A 16,583-nucleotide genomic window follows, 5' to 3' on the forward strand; every position below is an offset into this window, starting at 1 on the left:
GCAAATCGTACTATCCTACACAGCCGTCGTCATCAAAACCTACGCGCAGGCATCAACATGAAATAAAGGAGATGTGCGAGAGTTCCCAGCCCTTCATCGGGAGGGCTCACCGAAGATACAATTCATGATCTGGACCATCTAGTCCATAAAACAGGTTTCTCTTACAACCCAAACTACTATATTTGAACAAAAGAAATGAAAGGTTAAAAATAAACCAGTGAACCATGCTCAACGGTCAAATCGAAGGGTAAGGATAGTACGACACACTTGATCTCCATAGAAGTTCACATCCACCATCACGTGTGGCGATGTGTGGCTTGGATCTCACACACATGTGGCCTATGTATACATGAGACATCGTGCTGCGGTGCGAGGGTAGGATCAGCTGACGAAGAATCCCAAGGGACGCGAGAATTCGTTTCTCCGATCTAGAATCATACACGCTGCACGTGTGCAATGTCTGACTCATTGTCTAATATGCCCCGGGCCCACCATGTGATCACCGACTGATTGAACAATTTCAACCATCAGATTAGTGCAACGGACCACATTCAACTGATCAAACTCTGCCAATTCGTTTTTTTAGCACATCAAATGGTCAGATCCTGCTAGATGGATTGTCCAATTAAAATATAGCCACGAGTTCGGATGGTGGATATCACGAGATGGATTAAAGAAAACGAGGAGATATGAGAGCCACACGACGTGGCTCGTTGGCGATAGAAAAATAGAAAGAAAAAATCAAGCTAGACGGTGGTCCCATGAAAATAAGGGTATTTTTGTAATTCCGCGATGTATTTGTGAAACACATTCCTCGTGATTTGATACGTAGGGGTAGGTCCAACGAAAAGGGCATGACTCCGCGATGAATGAAAAGGTGAACTGGAACTTCTAACAATAGAAGCTCCATCTTCAAGCGCGAAATAGGAACGCACGACACATGCTGAATTTACACACATATGACTGATCCAATCCGTTCGTACGATTTCATCTTTGGTTTTAACATTACAAACAAAAAATAGTATTAGATAACTAATTAGGTGAGAAAAATATGGACGCTGAGTGTAGACCGATGGCTATAACTTTCCTCATCATCCATTTCTCCCTACATGTCTTAGCCACCTGATAAATGGATCGATCGGAGCTTTAGAATAAAAAATCGTTCTAAGTGGGGGCCACTGAATGAAGATCTCGAATCTTGTGCATGCTTCTTTTTTACGAGTGCGCTGCTTTTGTCCTCGTGTGTTGCAGATGGATCGGCTGAAATTTGCATTCCTCAATCTGACCGAATCTAAATCGAATTTTGCGTGAGTGACCGAGAAGATCTTTCATAGCACATCATGCAACAAACTTATGATAGATCTTATCCATTCATACGTTTGGGCCCACATTTATTATGTTTCCGAAAGAAATTAGTTTTATATGATTTCTATATTATCAGCGAATGTATGTTGAATGTTAATTATCAGCATATTTCACATTCCATTTTTTTACTTAAAATTGTGCTATAATTTTGAATATATAATTCTTAATTTTACTCCATAGAACGAAGAATTTCTTTTTCAAATTAATTATTGCTTCGGATCTTGTAAATATCGATAAATATTGCGAGGTTTCATTATTATCTCACTCGCGCGAATCGAATAAGAATAGTTCAGTTGTATCGGACTGAAGTATCGAATCTCTCGGCGTCCTAACTGGGTGGCTCCTCGCGGAATAGAGACGGACAGATGCTACGTACATTGACTGAGAGAATTTTTTTTATATATATATATTTCCAGCGACCCGACTCACCACCATTTTTTTAAGTTGTGGTGTCTCATTCATTGTACACGTCGTATACATGCACCGTGATCCAGACCGTTCAACTCATGCTCCTCTTTGTTAGTGTGGTCTGTCCAGAAATTTATACCGATTGGATGATCCTAACATATGTATTATTTGTTTGAATTTGGAACGTTGACCACCTTATTTTCAACCATCCAATTCATAGCCAGCGGCTGGATAGTTATAGTCCCGCAGTCAGTATACTCTTGAGCTATGATCCACCGTGGGCCCTACGATTTAGATGGCCTGGATTGATGTGGATGCAAGCCATGTAACTGTGGATGGGACCACACCATTTAAGAAGTTGGAGGCAAACTGTCACACAGGTCCTACCGGGTTTTTCGACACTTTGGAATTTCCATCTGTCGGACCATATCTCTATCTTTTTAATATAATATACAATTCTATTCGCCTTAGATTGTGACATGAAACCTTCCTTGCAATTAGGGCGTGGTATTAGACATTCGTCGGGCTAAGAAACTGTACGCTACGTTCGGACTCTCAGTCTTAAAAGTGGGGCTCATTTTTTAGTGATCCGAAACGTTGGTATTATTGGATCCAACTTGAATAGTCCGTGTATAAAATATCACTCGTATGGAAGATCCTACGTTTAGATTATTTAGTCCTTTATTATTTGAACTTTGAACCTTTGCTTTATTTTCTTTCTTGACTAATCCTTCTTCGCCAACTACTGAAAATTTAATGGTTTTTTTCATTTATATAAATGGAAAGAGTAAATTGGGATGCATAATATCAACGGTTTGGATCACCAAAAATAGGCCCCACTTATCCAAAATGAAAATACAAACGGTGGTATGCAATCTCCTGACTCGAGCATTGTGTTATACCTCGATATAAAAATATATCTCCCCCACTCCGAACTTGTACCAAACCCAAAGTTTATATTTTAATGAAATTATCCGGTGCACATGGACCATGATGGCCCCTTCAAAAAAACATGAACACGTGGTGCATCATCTGGTGATCTTGACCATTCATTTATAAGGCCAATGGTGGAAAATCATATGATTTCAGCCTTTTTCTTATTGAACGATGATAGTTGCAATATCCTTCTTGCCATACATATGGAGGTCATCGATCAGACCGTTAATAGTTTTCCCATGGTGTGATCCACCTGAGATTTAGATCTATCTCATTTTTGGCGTCAGATCTAAAATTATCTTTCAAAATGGATGGACGGCGTGGATAAAATACATACGTCATGGTGGGGTCCACATAGCACCGACCACTAGCCACCTAGCCGGTCGTAGCGTCACTAGCCAAACCGCGTACTCGTCTTCGCACGACACGTACCCACACCAACCAGGTCAGTGGTCTGCATATCCACCCAGTACATCTGGTTTGATAGCTTTTTTCAGTGCACAGTACTAAAAATGAAGTATAAACAAAATATCAGGTGGACCATATCATAGTAAACATTCGTTATTTACGATTAAAAACCTTTCATGGGTCACAGAAGTATTGGATCAAACTGGTGTATTTTACTTTTTCCTTTCATCAAGTTTTGTGTGGTAAACATCACGGTGGGCCTTAGGAGGTTTTTAACGGTGCAATTTCAACAAACACTATTTCTGGCAGTGTGGTCCACTTGAAATTTTTATTTGCTTCAGTTTTTGGAACACAACTAAAAATAATCTGTAAAACCAGATGGACGGCATAGATATACAATAAGTACATCAAAGTGAGCCCTGCGGTCAGAGTCGCACCCACATCGTTGCTTCCGGGGTCGCAGCTCACGCTCATTGTTACATGAAATAGGATCTGTTACTCTCGTCTTCGGCTCGTGTGTTGAACCATGGACATCTTACCTTGTCAGAGTACCTCAGAACTCAGGTGGCCCATATCATGTGAATTTAGATTCTGACCGCAATTTAATTGAGACGTTCACTTGAGTGTTGAATCAGCTTTATTTGCAAGTCCACCAGAGTATTGCATCAGCTTGATTTTTGTTACCTGATTCAAAACTTTAGTGGGCCTTGAAAAGGTTTCACATGTTTTCTTTAAAAAAAAGTAGTCCACTCAGTTTGTGGGCCCCAACATTGAAAATAGGTGAATGAGTTAGAAAACTTCAGTCAAGTTTTTGTGGCCTACCTGACCAATGAATCAATCTGATTCTTGGGCTACTGTATCAATTTAGTGTTAAATGCATACGAGTTTTATTGCACACGTGTACGATCAGGAAAGCTCATCAGGAACAAAGTATACTTAAAGTTAGGGGAAATGACCAAATTACCCTTTAAAAATGAAAGTAGCCCGAAGGAGAAAAAATTAATGCCGCGTATGGGTGGGTATCCAGTAAAATTATTATTTTTTCTTTAATTAGTAATTTTTCCAAAATAACACAACCAGCGGATCGGAACCGTCGACACTACGCACACAGCTCTACCAACCCGTGGAGGTGGAGAGATTCATTTGATACTCTGGCAGAACGGTTCAAAAACCGCCGTTAATTTGGGCCCAGTTTTAGATTGATCATACACCAACGATTACATTGAAGTCTTAACTATGACCCATTTGGCTGATTGGATTGCACGTAATGGACGGTGTACATGAAAAGATTCAACGGTTCATATTCAATTAACACATATCCGTTAATCAGATGTTAGGATATGTCCGCCTTTTCGTTTCGTAGCTTTCAACGGAGGATCCCATGAGTTGGACGGTTTAAATTGAGTTACCTGCATGCTTTGTATATAATTAGTGGCTGCATGTGTATGATTCATCGCGTTCTACCACAGTATCAAATAACCCCCTCTTTAGAGTGCCACGGAGATTTGCATTTAAAAGATGCGGGTGCACAGTACGTCAACACCACATTGGTTGCCCTAAAATTCACTTTGAGAGACCTTTTTTGGCATACACTTCAATCGAATTAAATCCCTCTAAATCATGGGCCCTACTTGCCAAAAATCACACCGAATGGATGATCCAAAACTGACAGGTTTGTGGGCATCTAACAGGCGCTTAAAAATGAATTAGTTAGTTGTCCAGATCACGCTATAAATCAGTGGCAAAAACCGTCTAATCAGTTTTATTTTTGGGATATACCTCATCCAAGGACTTTTACACGATTTGGACGGTTAGAAGTAGGTGTATATGCGCTAGTTATAGGATGGTTAAGCGCATGTGTATGGGTCTCGCTCTGCCAGCTTATCAAATATATAACCTGTCTGACTGAGACGTAAAGAAGATTCCCTTAGGTATAGGTGGTAGGCTAGGCACTCATATCTTAAGAAAAAACGTTGTACTCTGGTAGAGTGTGATGGATGATACACAGAAATTGCATACGTGGCATTAAAGTAGGTCAAATTAACCGTACAAAATTATTATTTCCAGTTTAAATGTTTCAAGGACTAAAAAGTTACTATTATCTGATAATCTGACCATTGGATTGGTAGACATCTACTGGACGGTTAAAGATGAAAAAATCCACGGTCATATTTTAACGGTCGAGAATCATATAAATCCTCCCTTTCTTAACATATGGTAATCTCTATAGGTTGATCTGGTCCATTACCCCTGATTTAATGGTTTGGATTGTCCGAATGGTGGGGCTATTGTGCATCTAGAGTGGATCTTGAATTGGTCGGTGCAAATCCATGAGTGCGTGCATTGATTGGGGGCAAGGGATGGTCCACAACTTTTTAATTGAGAATTAGAGGTGTTTGACTTTGACACCACCTAGAGTTTCTTTTTTGATGTGTACCGTGCATATTTGCTAAACACACGTGCCACCACAATGGCTGGTGTGGATTATCGTTGCAAGATCCAATCCTTACATCAGGTGAATTTCACCATGTAGATATGGCAGCCTGAAATTAAGATGGCCAACTTGTCAGATGGGCTAGAGTTTATGAAATATATGGACGGGTTGCAAGTACTTGCCCAACTCTTCTAAGGCAGTCTTTTTGTTTCTGATATTGTGGCCCTTTTGATTAGTGAACCAGCACGATTTTTCGGCTTGATATTCATATGATATTGGACGGTGTAATGGACAGCTTGGATCGAATATCCTTTTCCAAATTGGCATATATGGTAGCATGTAGATGGGCTGCTTATACACGCGTGTGGGTTTAACAAATTCGTGTATAATCTACGAAGTTCATGGCACCTGGTTATCATCGAAAAAGTTTCAATGCTAGACAAGAAAGCGAAATCCGGACCATCAGGGACGGAAATGATCACCTGCACTCGGACGTATGGTAATCACCGTACTTTCGAACTGTGTGGAGCCGACCTTTTTTGTTTATTTAGAATCCAAACCGTGCATCTAGTGAAACTCCCTATGTAAACCGTACATCGCAAGAATTATAACAACCAAAAGCACATTTTGGGCACACCATATGGAGAAATGTACACTCAAGCGTACAAACTATATATTCACTTCTCGTGGCCCACCAAAATCTTGGAATGTCTTGCGTCTCGTCGTGTCCCTTCGTCCTGGTGGGGCGCACCTGATTAAGGGTTTTTGATGATATACACACATTAAAGTGGATCCCACATTTTCTATTTTTTAGCCGGATCTAGGCCTAACATTGCGGCCTATCATCGGACGGGTAGAATGATATTCACCCATCACGGTGGGTCCCACACAGCTCCAATGTATGATAATTGCCGTGCATCGTAACGCATGTGATCATTCCTCGCAACTTCTTTAATGCCTTCTTTCTTAGGAAAGATCGTGGGATCCGATACCATCATGAGATCTCTAAAGCTCATTGATGATTGATTTCCAATCTTAGCGACCCTACATCAGGTGGTCGACTTGCAATTTCGATGGCATGCGCCTAATCTCTAATAAATGCTAATATGGATTGCGGTCCCTACCTAGTAAAGGACAAGGTCTTTGAGAGGACACCGTGATGTACTTAATCCACACCGTTCATCCATTTGATCATACCATTTTAGGATATATACCAAAAAATGAGGCAGATCCAAGGGAGAAGTCGACCACAATATAGGAAACATCAGTGATAATGACACCTACCGTTGAAATCTTTCTAGGGCCCACCATGATGGATAATTTCCATCCAGCCTGTTCATAGGGTCGGATAGAAATGGATGAAAAGAAAACACAAATACCAGCTTGATTCAAAACTTTTGTGGCCTCTCCAAAGTTTTCAACGGCAGTTGTTTAATCCCCACTTTGTTGTCGACCTTAACCTTTTAACTGCCTCATTTAAGGCTCGCAACTTAAATGATATGGAATAATGGATGGACGGTGGATGAAACCTATACCTCATGGTGGTGCCTCAGAGCCCCTTTCCGGTGCTACCCAGAGGGCGAGGTAGTACCCAATCCGCGTACATCGCGGTGTACCTTTCATGCCATGGAACCGGTAGTTGGGCTGTCAGGAGGATATGAATAAACACCTGGCAACTGCAATCACTCCAGTGCACTTTACAGGTACTCATGTTTACACGTGCAACATGACAAGCTCGATAGAAGCCACTGATCCGGTGGGTCACACCATCCACTCAGACGGTGGGCCACACATTTCCTTTAAATATAAAGGACAGAGAATTTACCATCTTCGTTCAAGAGGACCATTGCATCTCTGTGGTTGACCTGCCTGATGAGCGGCTCTGATCTTGCACGTGAGTGCATTGACATGAATAGCTCGACAGTGCACACGCTATGGCCAGCAGCATGCGTCGCCCTCTGGTGCCCACATGCAAAGATGATAATCAAGCTTCGGATACGATTCCAACCTTTGATTTTTGTAGTTTGATGTGCGCCATTGAAAACAACCTTTCAATGTTCTATATTCATCCATACGTAGTGACGGTCAGGATCACCGGTTCAGTTTAACCTTCTTACTGTGTGACCTATAGAGGATAACCCATAACAGGGACGGTTTCGATCATATCGGCACGTGGACCACACATGCTAGCGTTCCTGAATCGCGACGTACGCCAAGTACATCATCAGACAATATGGAAGGGATGTGTGGGGACCACAGAGATGTCCAGTACGAATCCTCTCCGTCCATCTGTTTTGAAAGATCACAAGAGGACTGGTTAATAAAAATCAGGAAGATATAAAACTCAGGTGGGCCACACCAACCAAACAGTGGGAAGTCCACCATTGAAACCTTCCTGGGCTGACCGTGATGTTTATATGCCATCGAAACCGTTCATAAGGTTAGTACCACTCAGATAAGCTGTAGAAACAAATATCATCCTGATACAAAACTCCCGTCATCCCAGCGTGAGTTTTAGATTTGCCTTATTTTTATAATCCTGTCCCATTGTGATATTTCAAAACAGATGGACGAAGCGGATTTCCACGGATATCTCTGTCGGCCCCACACAGCCCAAGGCACAGGCATATCTCTGTGCCCGGTATCAGAGGCAATCCGCTTCGGACAACATGTCCCACTGCCAAATCTTTACAGCTCTGCCCAGGCTTCACATTTCTTTTACTTTGAAGTTTGCCAGGCGTACACGTGCCAACGTAGCATATGTGTACAAGATCTGAGCTTTCCTTTCTGTGGACCACACTGCCTAGATCATTTCATCCAAGAATCAGGCATGTTCTCTCAAAATGTGTGGCACAATATACAAAATGGATGGACGGCCAGGAAAACAATTAATTAGGGTTTCCATTAGTTTTGCAAATTTTGGCCCACCTCAGGAGTGCATTGGCCTGATTTTTGGACCAACTGATCCAAACAATGGTCATCTTTAACAGACTGGTACATTGGACAATAGCTTGTACGGGAGTCTGTACATACAGCACAGCACATCTGGACATTGCAAACCTCTTTTTGCTTTTTAAGGTAAGATGATGCAGCAGACATTTCGGCCGTGCCTTAACTATAAGCATTTGAGGCAGGGATCTGTGTCCCTTCTCTGTTTTTAGCTGATGCTTTGTAAGAATATTCAATTTTTAGTGCTATGGTAAATTCACTAATTTGGAATAAATCTGAAACTCGAAAGAGATAGTAGTTTTGCATGGAATTAAATGGTATGGAATTACATTAGAAGGAATTAACATAAAAATGCAGAGATATTTTGACCATCCAATCTTTGTGATGACGATTAAATTATTTCCACGAAAAGATATCAGATTAAGTAAAACCTATGTTTCGTAGACCATGAAATTATAATCATAGTATGTATTAGATTCATATATGTTGTCGGTCACTTATACACCTATACAACTAAAATGTCACGTGTAAATGATGCATGTAAATGGATGGTGTGGATAAAACATATGCATGCAATGTGAGGCCCAAATATATATTGGATTCAGTATAAAACCAAACGCTAAACTAAACATAATTCCATCCCACCTTATCCCAATCCTCTCCATCATCTCCAAATGCTAGATTGAATTTGTATGGACCAAATACAATTCCATCCCACCTAATCCTACCTAAAAAGGTTTGCAACAATGCATCTTGACTTATTACAATAAGTTGTTTGATTTTCTCAATGAGCCGTACATTTATATTTAATCATTCTTTCTTTGGATGGAGAATGTTCTTTAAAATCTTGAGTGGAAAATATTTCCACCCTTTAACAATATAAAAGTTAGGATGATTGGTTGTTCATGTTCAAAGCAAAATAACTAAAATTTTGAGAAGTTGAAATAATACGATAAAAATTTGTTAAAATTTTAAAGCGCTTAAATAATATAATTAAAAATTGTATTCGTTGCCTGTTCACATGAAACTAAAGAATCATGTGTAAGCAGTTTGAATCATTGGAAAATGAATCAAATTTTAAAGTTCAAATCCTAGCCAATGATTGTGGTGCTAATATATGTCATCTGCCTATGCTATTAATATAGCATGCGAGCAATATGAAATCAAGTTTAGGTTCACTTTCTTCCTTTGGATCATGTGATTTTTTCAAACTATCATAATGTATTGATACCTGGTGACGTTTTAAAAATATTATAGCTATAAATTTTTGTATAGCAATAATGCCATCATCTGCTTTTAAGTATAAAAAAATAAAAATAAAAAATCAATTTTTTCATAAAAAGTCTTGAAATTTTCTCTCTCCCTTTCTTTCTTTTTCTAATGAAACATTTTACTTTGATTGCCTTGCTAAGGTGATTTCAACCACTAATTAGTTAGAAAGAAAAGAATAATTTGATGAAAAAAATGAGATTGAAGAACGTGTGGTGCAGGAAACTAAATCGGTGATTTTTTAAAACAGTTTTCTCTTATTAAACGCTTGAGAGTAGTGGAATGAAGTTCATAATCCATAATTTTACATGTTTTGTATGTTCAATTATGTATTTTGTCCTTCAACTTTTAAATTTGTAGGAAAAAAATAAAAGAAAAAGAAAAGTCCCCTTCCAACTTTCATACATATTTTTTTTATGATTTAATACACACACACACACACGTGTGTGCATGTGTGTGTAATATGAATTTGAATATAATTACATCACTTCCATCAAGCAACCCATAATTTAGTTTCTCTTGTAAATAAAACTTATCATGTATTTTTTTCATGATCTTTTAAGTTTTAAGTGCATTATAATGTCTTCTTTTAACACCTTTTCAATGAAAAGTGTTGGGCACTAAAGTCTCTTAACATGCGCAAAAGCAATTTTATAGAACCAAATACATAACAAATAATGAAAAATAATAATAAAAATCACAAAAATATAGAGATTTTTATATGAAAAACTTTTGCGAAAAAAAAAATCATAACATAAAACGACAATCAACTCATTGTAAACAATGAATAACGAGAGAAGAAATAACTTATGGGTTAGAAAAACCTAGTGATGTACTTAAATGCCTTATATAAAATTATAAATAAAATTCGTACTTTTAAAAAACTTGCGCAGTTGGTTGATCGCACCTTCAATCAACCGGGATATCAAAATAGTTTGTCGGTCAACCAAAACATACCTCAGTCGACCAAGAACATTACAGTGTACTTCAGTCGATCCAACCGCACTACGTCATATTAAAGGCACTTGATCAACAAAAAGTTCAACCAATTTTCAAATATTTTTCAAAAGCAATAATATATCATGGGATACATGAATATTTTTCATGGGATACTCAATATATTTCTATATTTAAAATACAATACATATGTTTATTATGATACGAAAAATGCTAGTCCTAACATACCTTATTGCAATGTTTTAATTTTTTGCTTTAAAAAAAAAAAAAAAAACACACCCTTACATTCATACACACTCCAATGGTTACTCTGAACCCATGATGTTAGGATTGAAACTCTTGTGAGCCTACTGCTTAGCCATTTGCAAGGACCCACATTATTGCAATGCTTAAGATGCGTTCAACTATACGTTTTTTATAACAAATCCACAAATTATGATACTCCCTTAATGAAAGTGTAAATGCTCCAAGGATCGTGACTTAGCATCTTACCTCCCAAACGAAGGACTTTGAATTGTCAAATTCATGAATTTAATATCATAGAATTGTCAAATTCAATTTCCCATTTTTACAAACTCAAACAAGACAGAAGAAAATGATTTAAAATAGGGGAAGTGCTACCTTCCCGTTAGATCACTTCTATCTGTCTCTCATTTTCCAAAAATAAAAGAGCTTCCTTCCTATCTCACATTCGTACCGGGAGCGGATTGACAGTGACCTCCGGCACATAAATATCTCTCCGCCTGGTGTTGTGTGGGGCCCATATGGATGCCTGCGAAAAATTCACTCAGTACATCTGTTTTGAAAGACCAACAGTATTCTAGTAATCAGCCAGATCCAAAACTCATATGGGCCATACGTCGCCAAACAGTGGGGATTGAACACCAGGCAGTGACAGAATTTTTGTATCAAGATGATAGTCTTTCCTACAGTTTATCTGAATGGTAATAATTCTATCAACGGTTTGGATGAAATATAAACAACATGGTCAGCTCCAGTAAGATTTCAACGGTGGACCTTTCTGCTCCCACTATTTTGTTGGTGTGCCCCACTTGAGTCTTGGATCTGTCTCATTTTTAAAATTCTATCCGAATGTGATCTTTAAAAACAGATTAACGGAGTAGATTTACTACTGACATCTCTTTAGAGCCCACACAGCCCCGGGAACAGAAATATCTCTGTGGCCGGGGTCACAGCCAATCCGCTCCCACCTATGCCCACGTGAGTATGTGTACGGCGCCTACCAGCAAATCTCCCGCCTGATTTTCCAGGCTTTTTTCATCTTCCACGTTGCCGCGTTGTTACACTAGTTTCAGTTCCGTGCCACGCCTGCTATAAGGGTGGTACCATTATTTTTCGGGTTGCAAAGCATACGGACATTTTAGAGATGGAAACTGGTCACTTACATGCAACTGTACCATCACTTGTGGTACCATGCTGTCTTTATGACCTGTATGTCACCTTTTTGATAAATCAGTACCGTGAAAATCACAGGATCCTCTACCTAGATCAATTTTCTGCAAAATCAGGATGATTCACTGACTCTGTGGGCCACGCCTGTATGTTGTATCAAAACTCCTGTTTTCCATTGATTCCAAAAGTGTGCCCCACTTAATAAGCGGAGAGACCTGATTTTTCTTTTATTTGATTTTCATGATAGGGCCCACTTCTTTAATAATAATGATGTTCTATTTTTTTGGAATAGATGGTCTGCTAGCATACGTTGCATGTAGATAATGAATTAGAAGACGGGTGTTAATTTGAGATACAGGTAAGGCCTTAAGGGTTATTTTCGTACGTGGTTGGTTGATCTCAACATCCAAGCTGTTGACATGGATCACGACTTGGCTGCTAACCCGAAACAGTCATACGGTGAGAGCCTGACGTTAGTGGCCCACCTCAATGTATATCCACGCCGTTCATCAGTTTTTTCAGATTATTTTAAGTCATGGTCCCAAAATTGAAATTTAAAGAGATTTCAGGTCGACCACACCATAGGAAAAAAGGGTTATTGACCATTAAAAACTTTTCAAAGGCCACAAAAGTTTTGAATCAGACTGGTATTTGTTGTTTTTTTTTTTCCCCTTCATTCATCCAGATCTGTGTGGCCTTATTAAAAGGTTGGATGCCCTCTTAACATTAGGGTAGACGCTGGGAAGTTTTTAATGGTGAGCGTTCAATGACCACTTTTTCCCGTGATGTAGTTCACCTGAAATTTGTTTTTGCTTTTATTTTTTTGTCCATAGCTTAAAATAAGCTGGAAAAACAGATGGACAGTATGGATATACAATGAATACATCGAAGTAGGCCCTATGATTGGTTCTCATCCACATCGCTGGTTCCGGTCACAGCCAAGTCACACTCGTTGATATGATGCCCGTTTTCATGGATGTACAATAACTCCAACAAAACCTCCCAAATTAGAAGATCTCAGCCATCAGATATCAATGGATTGGATAAACTACCATGGACCCCAAATGTACAAACTGAGTACACTGCAGGGAAGTCCCAAAAGGGAACTCAAGGCCGCTGGAGTTATCATCACGGCTGTCTTTTTCTTTACGTACAAGCCATCATCGGCCCAGATCTTCTGAAATTTCGGTCCTTTCTAGATTTGCCTTGGACCACATCTGACGTACCATCTTTCTGAAAGGTTGCTCTCAGGAGTTATGCAATGCTCCGGTTTAGTACCACGGCTTATACTCGTTTCTAATCATATTTTTGACAGAAAATCGCAGTCGAACATTTATATCTTACCGTGTTATTACAGTCATCCACCATTAATCATCTAAGTTTATTAGTATTTTGAGAATATTATAATATTCATGATTAAAGATTCAATGCTTAAATTCATTTAAATGACCAAAAAATTCTTTTGTGATCGGCTGATATATATATATAGGACCAACATTATCCATGCAGGAATGGACCAGCTTCCAAGTGGGTATTCTCATTTGGTGGTTTGGATTATGGATGTGATGCGCCCTACGTTGGATATAGACTATGGCTCAAAAATCTTCTTGATGGAAGAATAATAAACAACTATTTATTGGTCTGCAAGTACATGGTTAGGAAAAAGAAATCTAAAATGGTCCACATTTAAATGACAAAAGGTCAATATGATTGGATGCATTTGATCTTCAATCTGGAAGATTTTGTAGCAGGGCCCCACAAATTGTGGGGTCCATTAGATGGGCGGTTTGTGATTACTTGTTCAAACCAAATAGCCCAAGGATTGTACGGATATACTCCGGCCAAACATCATATGTACCGTTGAGGTTTGTTGAACTTCCACGGAGTGGAGTGGATTTTATTCCACATGTAATTAAGTAGATTTGAATTAAGAGCTCTTTTAGAATATATTCCTCTCATGTCCAAATTCTTCCCATTCCTATGCATGAATTGCCTAAAAACCACTCTCCTAAAACCAGGAAATCCCTCCCATTTCACGCAACCTTTGGAGGGATAATCTATATCTGTAATCCACCATGCATGCATCACTGGATGGGCCTGTAAGCCCTCACAGGTAGATCGAAACCATCAATCTCCTGTACATAAAATGGATATACCACTCTCCTAAAATCATGCTGAACAAATGCACCTAACCATGGGTTTAAAAAAAATTAAAAATACTCAAAGGTCCTTCTCCAAACCAATCAATCAAATTCGCCATGCGTCCTCAGCGAATCCTGATTTTCGGATGATTGCCCACCCATCATATAACCAAAGAGATGGTTGGATCAGATCACACGAGTGCATCCTCTCGTGGACCCCATCACCATTGCATGCTGGAGAATCACACATATATCCCTGCGGACAAAGTTACTCCACTGGGAGCCGATTGCGTCTTACCCTGCCCGGACGTATAACAGGGAACCGGCATATATGTGTGGGGGCACACCTTAATGTATCTATTTATCCACGCTGTCCATCCTTTTTCTGAAATTATTTTAAGTATGAACCCAAAAATGAGGTAGATTCAATACTCAAGTGGAGACATAATCGGTCTGTGTGTGCGGGATTTGACACCGGGTCCTTATCCCCAACTAGAAAGAAATCAAATTTAATCTTGAATGTGCGAGTAGGCAGGGTACTATGAAGCCATGGGATATGTAAATGGTTATAGATCATATGGTTTTGTACTGATTGACGATTGACTAGTTTCACTACAATGAGGACGAAGTTCATTTCATGGGCCCGAATACGACTCCAGCTTACCCGCTTCTCAACCACACCAAATAGTGAGCTTGGGTTGCAGTAAAATCTAATGTGGTCTGCTACAGCGTTGGATCTTACTCATTTTTGGGGTCATACCATAAATAGATACATCACGATGGTCCCCACACAGATCTACTGTTCCTTGCTATGTACGGCAGGGTTGGACGCAATCCGCTTCCATTTTATAACGGTTACTATTGAACTAGGAACAACCTGCTTTATTTCCTTATCATCGGACGGTATGGATTCAATGGACTGTGAAGCCGTTCAGATCTTATACCATCTGATGGTCCGAATGATCTGATTGTTGTGGGGTTTCATCCATCGCCTGGCCACGATTGGTAAGGTTACGATAAGTAAACTTGGATGAGTGAAAAAATAAAATAAAATTTAGTTGAAGGGCATTTTGGTCATTCAAATGGATTTCTTTATGGGATTTTGCGTCCTATTACTACTCACCTTTTTTTACTGGACTCCAAAAAATCTTTAAGTACCAAAGTAGACCTCTATTCGTACTGATGAACCTAAAAAGACAAAAATACTCACATTTTTTTTAGCTACTTACCTTGACAGGTAAGGACATTTTCGTCAAATAACCAAAGTCCATACCCTAAAAGTCATGTTCGGTGAGATAGGTTTCCGGGCGGCTAAAAAAAAAGGAAAGACATTGTAGGGGCTCGTCCACAGTGCTAAAATTTTCTTTCTTTATTAGCTCTTAGGGAAAATTTATAAAAGATAGTATTATAAAACTTTTAAGGTATAGTTGTATTTTTTTTTCCGATGGATACATACTCACATCCCACACACACACACTCACACTTCTTATTGAAACTCTTGTGAGTGTACCACAAGTATAATTGTATTGGCACAATTGTACTTAAAACGATCCATAGCTTCATAAATATAATTATTTACAAGTGCTTGACTATAATTTTTCTTACCTTTAATAGCACAATGGCAAGTCTTGCTGTTGACAGTTTCTTCATCCAGTGATTTATGGGGTGATTTTCAAGATTCAATAGTTTTTCTTATAGATATTATTAGGAAAAACTCTCTAAAAATAAAATATTAAAATAATATTGTTAAATAGCAAATAATTTTTTAATTATATATGCACTTATACAGTGGATGTTTGGAAAATTTTAATTAAAATTTACAATACTTCCATGATAAAATTGTGAAAATTTAGACAACCATCATAAAATTGAAAAATATTGCAAAGTGTCTGATAGTACACATGGCTTATGTGCATTTCCCTCTGAGACCTGTAAATCATAGGCCCAATGAGGGTTATTGTGATTGGCTAATGTAGCATTTGATTGTAGCCATATAATGGTCTTAGGAGCACCCAGATCCATAGCTCAAGTGGTAGACTAAGTGAAAGATTCTTGGTTTCAACAATGAGGTCTTGGCATCGACTCCTTAGTAGGGGTGGCTAATAATAAAGTGTGAACTGACATTGGGTGCACTAACAAGCTAACCAATATATATATATATATATATATAGGGACACTGCCCCCATGTATGGGATCCTGTGTTGGAAGTGTGCAACCTAATTTATTGGTTATGTGGATGAGACAAAGTTAATCTTAATGACCATGGGTCCTTAAGGATGTTTGTTACATGTCTTGGTTAAACT

The sequence above is a fragment of the Magnolia sinica genome, chromosome 18 (genome assembly GCF_029962835.1).
Source record: "Magnolia sinica isolate HGM2019 chromosome 18, MsV1, whole genome shotgun sequence".
Lineage (NCBI taxonomy): Eukaryota > Viridiplantae > Streptophyta > Magnoliopsida > Magnoliales > Magnoliaceae > Magnolia > Magnolia sinica.